The sequence below is a fragment of the Carya illinoinensis genome, chromosome 12, assembly GCF_018687715.1.
Source record: "Carya illinoinensis cultivar Pawnee chromosome 12, C.illinoinensisPawnee_v1, whole genome shotgun sequence".
Classification (NCBI taxonomy): Eukaryota; Viridiplantae; Streptophyta; class Magnoliopsida; order Fagales; family Juglandaceae; genus Carya; species Carya illinoinensis.
Window position 1 is genome coordinate 5775660 of NC_056763.1, and position 11623 is coordinate 5787282.

Sequence of the window (11623 nt, forward strand, 5' to 3'; positions counted from 1 at the left end):
AATAAAATAATTGAAGAGGAAAACAATGGAAGACACGGCAAAAGAAAGAGGAATGCAATGCAAGACACAAAATAAAGAAAGAGGAATGCAAGGCCGAAAATGAGTGTGAAAGCAAGATTGAAGATTTGGTTGTTGGGTGTGAATGCAAAACCAATTGAATGAGAGATGAAGTAGCCAAGATTTTTGGCTATAAAAGGAGGTGCACACCGAAGCTTAAGGGGAGAACATTTTAGAGTACAATTGAGTACAATTGAGGACAACTCAATCTTAGAAAAACACTTGTCAACACACAATTTTCTGCTATTTACTTGAAAGAATTAGCTCCTTTTTGTTTTAAGAAATTTTGTTTCTCCTTTTAAGTTTCAAAGCTTTGTTGTTTTAGCATTTTTTTTTAGTGCATTAATATTTGTTCTAGAATTGTATTTCATTTAGTGTAATACCTTAATTTCCATTAAGTTACTAGTTTGTTTTATCTCTAGTTTGTTTCATTTCTAGTTTGTTTCATTACTAGTTTGTTTCATACAATAAAAGGAATTGTTTTAGAAGTTCTAAATTAATTGTGTTACCTTAATTTATTGCAAGAAAGATTTGATTTTAAGCTTTTGTTTTTGTTTTTGATTTTTCTGAATATCATACGTGAAGAGCAGAGGAATTGTTCTAGAGTTTTTATACGTAAGAAATTGTTCCTTTTCGTTTCGAATTTCAATCGAATCGTAAAAGGATGTTTTCGTTTAGACTTTTCGTTCCCTTTTTTATTTAACTTCAATTTAAAGTTTATAGAATACTTTTAAGTTTCTGTTTACTTATTTCGTGTTATTTATTTTTCTTATTTCTTTAAGTTTTCATTTAATAGTAATTACAACTGTTATATGTTATTTTAATTCGTAATTTAATTACAAAGATGAATTCTAAAATCTTAGTTTTGGGCATTTTAAATTTTCCGTTCATGTTTTGTTGATTACTTTCTAATTTAGTTTAATGCTTAATTTAGTTTTATTAATTTCTGAGTTTAATTTATAAGTCCTTTACATTCCAATCCAACAAACAAAAAAATTCAACAGACATGAATCTAGTCCATGACTAGTACCCTATTTCATCCATTGCATATACCATCATATTATTTTCTCTTTATGCAGTTTTTCACATTTTTTCAACAAGTTTAATTTTAAGCAACTTTTCCCTGAGGAGATGATCTAGGAATTTATTCCTAATTATTACACGACATCCTCCTGCACTTGGGATAGCATTAGTGCTACTCATTTTTGAGTGAGTCAATCATCTATAAACCATCTTGCGCACTTAATTTCAATTTTAATTCTTTCTCAGTTTTTTGATATGGGCCTTATTACTCTTATTGTTTTGTTTTCCATCGTTCTTAGAGCGGAATAGAAGATTAGACTTGATCCACCATATTTTAATACTAGGAAAGTCATCCCAAGACCCAGGTCGCCGCCAATCGTCACCTTGGTGCACCTCCATGTGCATTGCAACTAATAGGACTCTACCCTATGCCGTTTACACCATTTCCTCAAGGGAAATCTCAGTAAATGCATCCCACTTTAAGCGTCAAAACTCAGTTCTAGCATTGGACGATTTGACTCAAACAAACTTTTCTTATTCTTCATTCTTCCACTTCTAACCCACAGATGCCATACCATTGTTTTCCCTCAAGCCAAGGACGTGCCAAACTCCCCTTATCTTTCCTTGGTCAAGCTTGGAACTGGAGTTAAGGTCATTAATCAACTTACAAGTGATTAGTCATCTCTAAACCATGTTTCAAGCCTAATTTGCTTCTTAATTCTTTCTCACCACTTTTATATGGACATTAATACTTTTATTGTTGTTTCCACCATTCACCATTCTTAGACAAGAATAGTGGATTAGAATTGATTCACAACATTTCAATACAAGGAAAGTCGTTCCAACGACAAAGTCACCGCCAATCGCCCCATAGGTGCACCTCTTTGAGCATTGCAACTAATCGAACTCTAGCATATGCCATTAAAACCATTTTCTCAAGGAAAATCTCATCCAATACATCCCACCTTGACAGTCGTAACTCAGTTCTAGCATTGGACGAATTGACTCTAAGAAACCCATCTTTTCATTCATTCTTGGAATTGTAGCCCACAGATGTCAGACCATTGGTTTCCCTCATGCCCAAGATGTGCCATTCGCCCCTTATCTAGCCTTGGTTAAGCTTGTAACTTGACTTAAGGGCATTAATCAACCTACAAGTGATTAATCATCTTTAAACCATCTTGCGCACTTAATTTCAATTTTAATTCTTTCTCAGTTTTTTGATATGGGCCTTATTACTCTTATTGTTTTGTTTCCCATCGTTATCAGAGCAGAATAGAAGATTAGACTTGATCCACCATATTTTAATACTAGGAAAGTCGTCCCGACATCCAAGTCGCCACCAATCGTCACATAGGTGCACCTCCGTGTGCATTGCAACTAATAGGACTCTACCCTATGCCGTTTTCACCATTTTCTCAAGGGAAATCTCAGCAAATGCATCCCATCTTAATCGTCAAAACTCAGACCTTATAAAAATGGGGGATTGAAGCTTATTGAAGGGGGATTATTTTTCTTTTCTTTACGTTGCAGAAGAGAGTTTTACTTTTTTTTTTCAAGTTTTCGTTTCAAGCGGGGGTTCTCTGAAGCTCTTGAGTTTCTAGTTTATTTTCAGTAGCCTTTTGGCATGCTATTGTGTCTTTCAGTTCCAGACGTCGTCTTCGTTATGGATGTAGCAGTAGAGTGGGCTGAGTTCTTATTTTCCTTTCTTTTCGTTTAGTAGCAGGCAGCTTCATTATTCTTATTTCCTTCTTTTTTTTTTTTTTTTTTTGCTTTCGTTTGGTAGTTTTAGACGGAAGCAGCAGAGTTGGTTTTATTCAATCTTTCTTTTTCGATTAGACGCTAGGAAGTAGGAGAGTCTTTAGCTTTTATTTTCTTACTTTACGTTGAGTAGCAGGAGGAGGCTGGTTTCTTTTTCTTTTCTTCTTAGCTCTTTCGTTTGCCGTCTTGAGGTGGCAGTTTCATTTTAGTTTTCTTAGTTTATTTATTTATTTAGTCTCGTTTGTTTTATTTCTTTGAGCTGATATTTTATAGACTATTTATTTTTCATTCTAGGGTTTATTAGTTAGTATTTTCTTAGTTTTTGATATGGCTTTAATTAGATTAATTTTTACAGCTAGAAACATCATGTGTAGCTAATTTTAGAAACTTGGGTTGTGGAATGGGACTCGATTTGTTTTGGATTCTAGATCAATGCAATATTTTATGGTTGAATGTTGATTTCACTAAGTTACTAATTGGATTTAAATTGAAAATAGATTGAAGTTCTTGCTCTTGTTTTGTTGTTGACGTAAGGCACAACAAAAGCTTGAAAATTATCAGGGCTTCTCTCGATTGTTTGTTAATGTGTGTTCGGCTAGTAAAGTAGAAAATCCCATGGGAAAATATTGCAAATCTTGAGTTTATCTTTTTATCTTCCGATTATCAATGCCTTGATTGGGTTGTTAAACGAGAAAATTATCTAGAATCCAAAATAAAGAGAGTCTCATGCCCAACCCAAGTGTTCGTTAATTTGTTTTTTTTAGAAACTCTAATTTCAACTTCGATTATCTTTTTGCATTGCATTTGAATTTTATTTTCATCATTCATACTTGATTCATTTGTTACTCACAAATCTCTTATACGCTTTGATAACCCATTGTCCCTGTGGAATACGATCCTGGACTTATCCTTGATACAACTTGACACTTCTACACTTTGAAGCACATTCGACAACGAGTCAAGTTTTTGGCGCCGTTGCCGGGGACAATTGGTGCTTATTAGAGCATTCCTCCACTGCTGAGAGGACGTTGTGGAGCTGTGAACCTTTTCACAGCCTGGGTGACATCTAATCTTTTTGCCTTCTCTCTGTTTATTTTTCATGTTTTTTGATTATCTGCTCTTGTTTGTATGACTAGTTGGACTAGAGACCATACATCTCGACTGTTTAGGACACAATCATTAACATCTTTTAGCTCTGCATCATCTTCTGTAGAATCATCATCAGACACTGATAGCATCATGGCTGAAAATGAGCATCATGATAGGGAGTGGAGAATCCAAACAGGACTCTTAGAGAGTATCTTCAGCCTGTTAGGACTAGTGCACCTTCTTGCATCATTTTACCTATTAATGCAAATGCTTTTAATTTCAAACCCGGGATGATTCCATTGTTACCACACTTTCATGGTATGGAATCTGAAAACCCCTATTTGCATATCAAAGAGTTTGAAGAAGTGTGTTCCACATTCATGGATAGAACATGCACTGATGAAGTCATAAGATTGAAACTATTTCCATTTTCCTTAAAAGACAAGGCTAAGACATGGTTGAATTCCTTAAGACCAAGATCTATTGGGACTTGGCAAGAAATGCAAACGGAATTTTTAAAGAAATTTTTTCCTATGCATAGAACCAATGCCTTGAAAAGACAGATCATGAATTTTGGCCAAAAGGATGTGGAAACATTTTATCATTGTTGGGAACGATTCAAAGACCTTTTAAATGCATGTCCCCATCATGGATATGAGAATTGGAGGATCATTAGTTTTTTCTATGAGGGGTTGCAACCAAAAATGAGACAATTTGTGGAGACCATGTGTAATGGAGCGTTTTTTAACAAAGAACCTGAGGAAGCCTTTGAATATTTTGATTATCTAGCTGAAAATGCACAATCATGGGATACATCTGATGTTCATGATAGGTCGGAAAGTTCAAGGACAATTTCAGGGGGTGGGAAATATAATCTGAGAGAAGTAGATGATTTGAATGCTAGGTTGGCTATGATTTCTAAGAAATTAGAAACCATAGAAATGAAAAAAGTGAATGAAGTACAAGTTGTACCTCAGATTACCTTGAGCTATAATATTTGTGAGGGCCAAGGGCATTCAACTAATGATTGCTAGACCATTCCTGCCTTTAAAGAAGTTCTCTTGGATCAATCTAATGCTGTTAATATGGTTGGTAAATCTTTTTCAGGTCCTTATTCCAACACTTACAATTCTGGATGGAGAAATCACCCTAATTTCAGTTGGTGGGGTGAACAAGCTGCTTTACCTGCACCCAACATAGCTGGTCCTTCACAAATTGTACCCTACACTACCCCAGGAGGTCCAGGACCATCTCAATATGCCAACCACATGGTGCCAGCCCAGGAAAAGAACCTTGAAGACAATTTCCAGCAATTATCCACCAATTTCCAGCAGCTGTCCACTAATTTTCAGCAATTCATGCAAAGCCAAGCTATCAATAGTCAAAATTCACAAGCCATTGCTAAGATTCGAGGGTCAGTCACAAGGTTGACTACAGCCATGAGTGCTCAAGAGAAAGGGAAGTTCCCTGCACAATCTCAGCCTAATCCCCAAGGCCAAAACCACCAATTTCAAAGTGTGGCAGGAGATTCAAATGTCAAGCAAGTCAAGGCTATTACAACCTTGAGAAGTGGTAAGGTGATTGCCATTCCAGCTCAAGAGGTAGAAAAGAATGGTAACACTTCTAAACCTCCTTCTGAAAATGAGGCACATGATCCTTTGAAATCTGAAAGTGTCCCAAGCACTACACTTGCACCTTTTCCTCAAAGGTTAGCCCCTTTGCACAAAGATAAGTATCACGCTGAAATTCTTGAAATTTTTAAGCAAGTTAGGATTAATATACCATTGTTAGATGCTATTCAACAGATTCCTACCTATGCTAAATTTTTAAAGGATTTATGTACCGCAAAAAGAAAATTGAATGTGCAAAAGAAAGCTTTTCTTACTGAGCAGGTTAGTGCTATTATCCAAACCAACACTCCTCCCAAATACAAGGACCCAGGATCGCCTACCATAGCTTGCATGATAGGGAGCTCAAAAATAGGCCAAGCATTATTAGACTTAGGTTCAAGTGTGAACTTATTGCCTTATAATGTTTATGTTCAGCTTGGATTGGGTGAGTTGAAATCTACTTCTATCACATTGCAGTTGGCTGATAGGTTTATTAAGATTCCAAGGGGTGTTGTGGAAGATGTTTTGGTTCAAGTAGACAAATTCTACTATCCAGTAGACTTTGTCGTACTCGACATGCAATTGACTAATCATTCTACTTTCCAAGCACCTGTTATCTTAGGAAGACCCTTCTTGGCTACTTCTAATGCACTCATAAATTGTAGAAGTGGAGTTTTAAAGTTGAGTTTTGGAAATATGACCTTGGAGCTAAATATTTTTAATCTTTGCAGGCAACCGCAAGAAGTTGAAGAAGTTCATGAAGTGAATTTGCTGGAAAATTTCATTGATGAAAATTCTGCACATTGCTTTCAACTTATTGACTCTTTAGAGGAATTTGAAGAAGATTTGAAAATACTTGATAATTTTACTAACTCATCTCTTGTTTCCTCAATAGGTCAGCAAGTTACATCACCATAGAGGCCAAAATTTGAGCAACTTCCACCATTGACATCAACCCTCAAGCCTTCGGAGGAGCAATCCCCAACTTTGGACTTCAAACCTCTTCCATTGGAGTTGAAGTATGCTTTCTTAGGACCACAAAGCACCTTCCCTGTGGTAATTTCTTCTCACTTAACTAGTGAACAAGAAGATAAATTGCTAGAGGTCCTTAAGAAGCATAAAAAGTCTATTGGGTGGACAATGGCTGATATAAAAGGTATAAGTCCTTAGAGTGTACCCATAGAATTTATTTAGAAGATGATGCAAAGCCTTCGAGGGAAATGCAAAGAAAGTTGAATCCCACAATGAAGGAAGTGGTTAAAGGTGAGGTGTTGAAATTGCTTGATGTGGGTATCATTTACCCCATCTCGGATAGCAAGTGGGTAAGTCCTATTCATGTAGTTCCAAAAAAATCCGGGCTTACCATTGTTAAAAATGAACAAAATGAATCGATTCCTACGAGGATTCCTACTGGTTGGCGCATGTGTATAGATTATAGGAAGTTGAATGCCGCCAGTAGGAAATATCATTTTCCTTTGCCTTTTCTTGATCAAGTGTTAGAAAAAGTTGCTAGACATGCCTTTTATTGTTTCTTAGATGGATTCTCCGGTTACTATCAATTAGAAATAGCACCAGAGGATCAAGAAAAGACCACCTTTACTTTTCCTTTTGGTACTTTTGCTTTTAGGAGAATGCCTTTTGGTTTATGCAATGCACCAGCAACTTTTCAAAGATGCATGCTTAGCATCTTCAGTGACATGATTGAGAACACTCTAGAAGTGTTTATGGATGATTTTTCTGTATTTGGTGATTCATTTGAGAGTTGTTTAACCAATTTACAAGCTGTTTTGGCCAGGTGTGAAGAGAAGCAATTGCTACTTAATTGGGAGAAGTGCCATTTCATGGTACAACATGGCATTGTTCTGGGACATATTGTTTCATCTAGAGGACTTGAAGTAGATAGAGCAAAAATTGAGTTGATTTCTAAACTTCCTACACCTAAGTCAATAAAAGACATTAGATCTTTTCTTGGGCATGCGGGTTTTTATAGGAGATTTATCAAAGACTTTAGCTCTACTTCTAAGCCTCTATGTAAGCTATTGATGAATGATGTAAAATTTGATTGGACACCCGAGTGTCAAGAAGCTTTTTGTCGGCTTAAAACTTTGCTAACCACTGCTCCTATTCTTCAACTTCCTGATTGGTCACTTTCTTTTGAAATCATGTGTGATGCAAGTGATTTTGCTGTAGGAGCTGTTCTTGGACAGCGTAGGAACAAACTTCCTTATGTCATTTACTATGCAAGTAAAATTTTGAATTTTGCTCAAAAAAATTATTCTACTACTGAAAAAGAATTACTTGCTGTGGTATTTGCTTTAGAGAAGTTTCGTGCATATATTCTTGGTTCTCCTATAGTCATTTTTACTGACCATGCAGCTCTCAAGTATTTATTGACAAAGAAATATGCAAAACCAAGGATAATTAGATGGATACTTTTACTCCAGGAGTTCAATATTATCGTCAAGGACAAGAAAGGAGTAGAGAATGTGGTAGCCAACCATTTGTCTAGGCTCACAGTTGCTGAAACTGAACAACCGACACCTGTTCTTGATTCTTTTCCTGATGAACATCTTATGTTAGTTGAAAATTTGCCTTGGTTTGCTGATATAGTAAATTTCTTGGTGACAGGACAAACACCACCTCATTGGAGCGCTCAAGATACACGGAAATTCATGCATGAGGTGAGATCGTTCTTCTATGATGATCCTTACCTTTTCAAGTATTGTTCAGATCAAATCATTAGGAAGTGTGTACCCAATGACAAAATTTCTGGTGTCTTAAATTTTTGCCATACGGAAGCTTGTGGTGGGCATTTTTCAGCCCACAAAACAGTGGCCAAAATTCTTCAAAGCGGATTTTATTGGCCAACCATGTTCAAGGATGCCTTTAGTTTTTGTAAAACTTGTGAACCTTGTCAGAAATTAGGAGGAATCACTAGGAGAAATATGATGCCTATGCAACCCATACTAGTGATTGAAATTTTTGATTGCTGGGGGATAGATTTTATGGGACTGTTTCCTTCTTCTTATGGCTATTTGTACATTTTGGTTGCTGTTGACTATGTTTCTAAGTGGGTTGAGGCAATTCCTTGCAAATCTAATGATCATCAAGTTGTTTTAAAATTTTTGAAAGAAAACATTTTTGCAAGGTTTGGCATGCCTAAAGCCATAATCAGTGATAATGGCACCCATTTTTGTAACAAGCATTTCTAGGCCTTAATGAAGAAGTACGGTATCCATCACAAAATCTCTACTCCCTATCATCCTCAAACCAATGGACTAGCTGAACTAGCAAATAGGGAGATTAAAAACATTCTTGAAAAAACAGTTAACCCAAACAGGAAGGATTGGTCTTTGAGATTGTCTGATGCCTTGTGGGCTTATAGAACAGCCTTTAAAACCATTTTGGGCATGTCTCCATATAGACTAGTGTATGGTAAGGCTTGCCATTTTCCTGTAGAGTTGGAACATAGAGCGTATTGGGCCATTAAGCAATGCAATTTTAACATTGATAAAGCTGGTTGTGTGAGAAAATTGCAGTTGTCTGAGTTGGATGAGTTGAGGAAGGATGCCTACAACAACTCTAAGTTGTCCAAAGAAAGAATGAAGAATTTCCATGACAAACACATCCAACGTAAGACTTTTGAGCCTAATCAAAAAGTGTTATTGTATAACTCTCGGTTACACTTGTTCCCTGGTAAGTTAAGGTCTCGATGGAGTGGGCCTTATGTGGTACAAACTGTTTTTCCTCATGGTGCTATAGAGATAATGAATCCTCTCAATGGTAACATTTTTAAGGTTAATGGTCAAAGGCTCAAGCCTTTTATTTCTAACTTTGCACCTGAGGAATCTACTCTACATTTGCTTGATCCTAATTGATGGTTCTTGATCTATCCATCTCTTTTTATTGTTTTCTTTTGTTCTTCAATTTTTATTTTTATTTTGGCTGCATTCCTTTCAAAGCTATCCAGGTACTTCCTTTTCCTCTTTCCTTCAGTTTTTCTTTGAATTTTCGGTTTTTCTGTTAGTTGTTTTGCCCCTTAACTACTCTCTTTGTATAAATTCTTTCGTTTCTCTTGCATCATTGAGGACAATGCTACAATCTAGTTGGGGGTGGAAGAGAATTTATTTCTCTGTTTGCATGCCTTAGACATATTTTGGTCCACTTAAAAAAAAAAAAAAAAAGGAGATTTGTTGAGGTCATGGAACATGTGGAATGTAGTGCAAATAAGAGTATATGTCAAAAGAGGGATTTATCCATTTTATTTAGTTGTTAAACCAAGGGAAAGATGTTAAAAGTTTTGCTAAAACACACACAACACATACCCGGAAGGCCTAGAAAGACTACATTGAGTCATTCTTGGTTGACTTACACCTCAATTGTTTGAGACTCTAATGAACCATATCCTAATGGCTTAGGAAGAGATCTGAAATGAATTAAATGAGAAAAGGGACAAGCCAGGGTTCAAAAATAAAAAAAATAAAAAATAAAAAAGAGAAAAATCCTTTAGGTAGACTAGTGGTAAGGGCTGACTTGTGAAAGTGTGGGTAGGCGCACATTCATAGGTCCGATTACCCCACTAGGAAATCTTAAAATATAAAAAAATAAAAATTACATTTGTGTAGTGGAAAAGGCTGCCTATTACCGGGGTTCTTACAAAAAAAAGTAAGCGCCTTTCAAAGTGTTAATGGCGTGAAAGCCGCCACTACAATGGTTTTGAATTAGAGTAAGACCATGTGGTTTTCTCGGATTGGTTGTTGTGATTGAAACTGTTAATGTCTCTTGGTAGTCGATCTTGGAATTCTAACCCCATTTCCATGCACTTGAAAGAAAGCAAGCTTTGTTACATGTAATTCCCTTGGTTGATTAACTAAATTGTGTATAAATCTCTTAGTTGATACAAAATTCGGATTAATCTTTCTCCAGTGTTCTTCAACTCAACAAGTCTATTTCATGGTATGTGATTCTCGAACTTCTTTTGAAATTATAGTTGGAAATCTCACCTTTGCATGAATTCATTCACTTTATTTGCTAGAGTCTAGCAAAAAGCTAGTTGGGGGGTGTGATAAAGGGTTAGAATTGCATAATTAAGTTGTTTAAATGAGTTATTTATTTTATCAAATAAGAATTGAACACTTAATTATGCATCAAATTCTAATATTGAATGTCAAATTAATTTATGCCAATATTTTTGCACATCAAAGTCTCATATTTGCCCTTGAAATACTTAAACTATAATATCATTTCATTTATATATTGTAGGGCATTTATGGAAGGAAAGAAAGAATGGGACCTATGAGAAAAGAGAGAAGTTAATTATGGTTTTATGGAATCTCATCTAATAGAGATCAAATGCAACATCATTCGGATCACACCAACTCTCACATGAAGAAAGAAAATCACATGGACATCAACCACTCACTCGGGCACCACATGGACAACAAACATGCAGACCATTCACACATGGACAGCAAACATACAGACCATTCACACGTGCAGCAGCTACTACAGCAGGAGAAGGGAACTTACATGTGCAGCAACAAGATCACTCGGATGTGCCGCAGCTACTACAGCAGGAAAAGAGAACTTACATGTGCAGCAACAAGACCACTCGGGCAGCACGTTACAGTAGACTCACACATGCAGAAAAGTGCAAAGACAGCATCATTCGGATAGCACTCACACCCATTCACACATGCAGGAACACATTCACACATGCAGAAAAGTAACACACCCACTCACTCGGATGTGCAGCAGCTACTACAGTAGGAGAAGAGAAATCACATAGACAGTAGCCTTCAGACTCAAACATGAAATGCACACATGCAGACCAAACTCACATGGACAGCACACAGCTGGACTCACACATGCAATACACATGCAGACCAGCAAAGCACTCATTCAGACAGAACTAACCTGGAAGTTGCAGACGCTGTACAGCAGCAGAAAGAGACACACACAGACGGACAGCACACACTCGGATTTCGTTGGAAAGCAACAGAACCATGCACATGGTCTACAGGGTTCCAGCTCTCTTTTTTTCTTTATCATTTTTTTTTTGTAATTCTTTTGAGCTGGCTGTA

The 11623-nt window shown here is 36.5% G+C and overlaps 1 non-coding gene across 1 annotated transcript; it reads right to left on the reverse strand.

The window, feature by feature from the left end:
- Positions 1–4477: 4477 nt before the first annotated feature.
- On the reverse strand, positions 4478–4585 carry LOC122290621. Its single transcript, XR_006236483.1, has one exon. It is a non-coding gene; the product is annotated as a small nucleolar RNA R71 (small nucleolar RNA).
- Positions 4586–11623: the final 7038 nt, after the last annotated feature.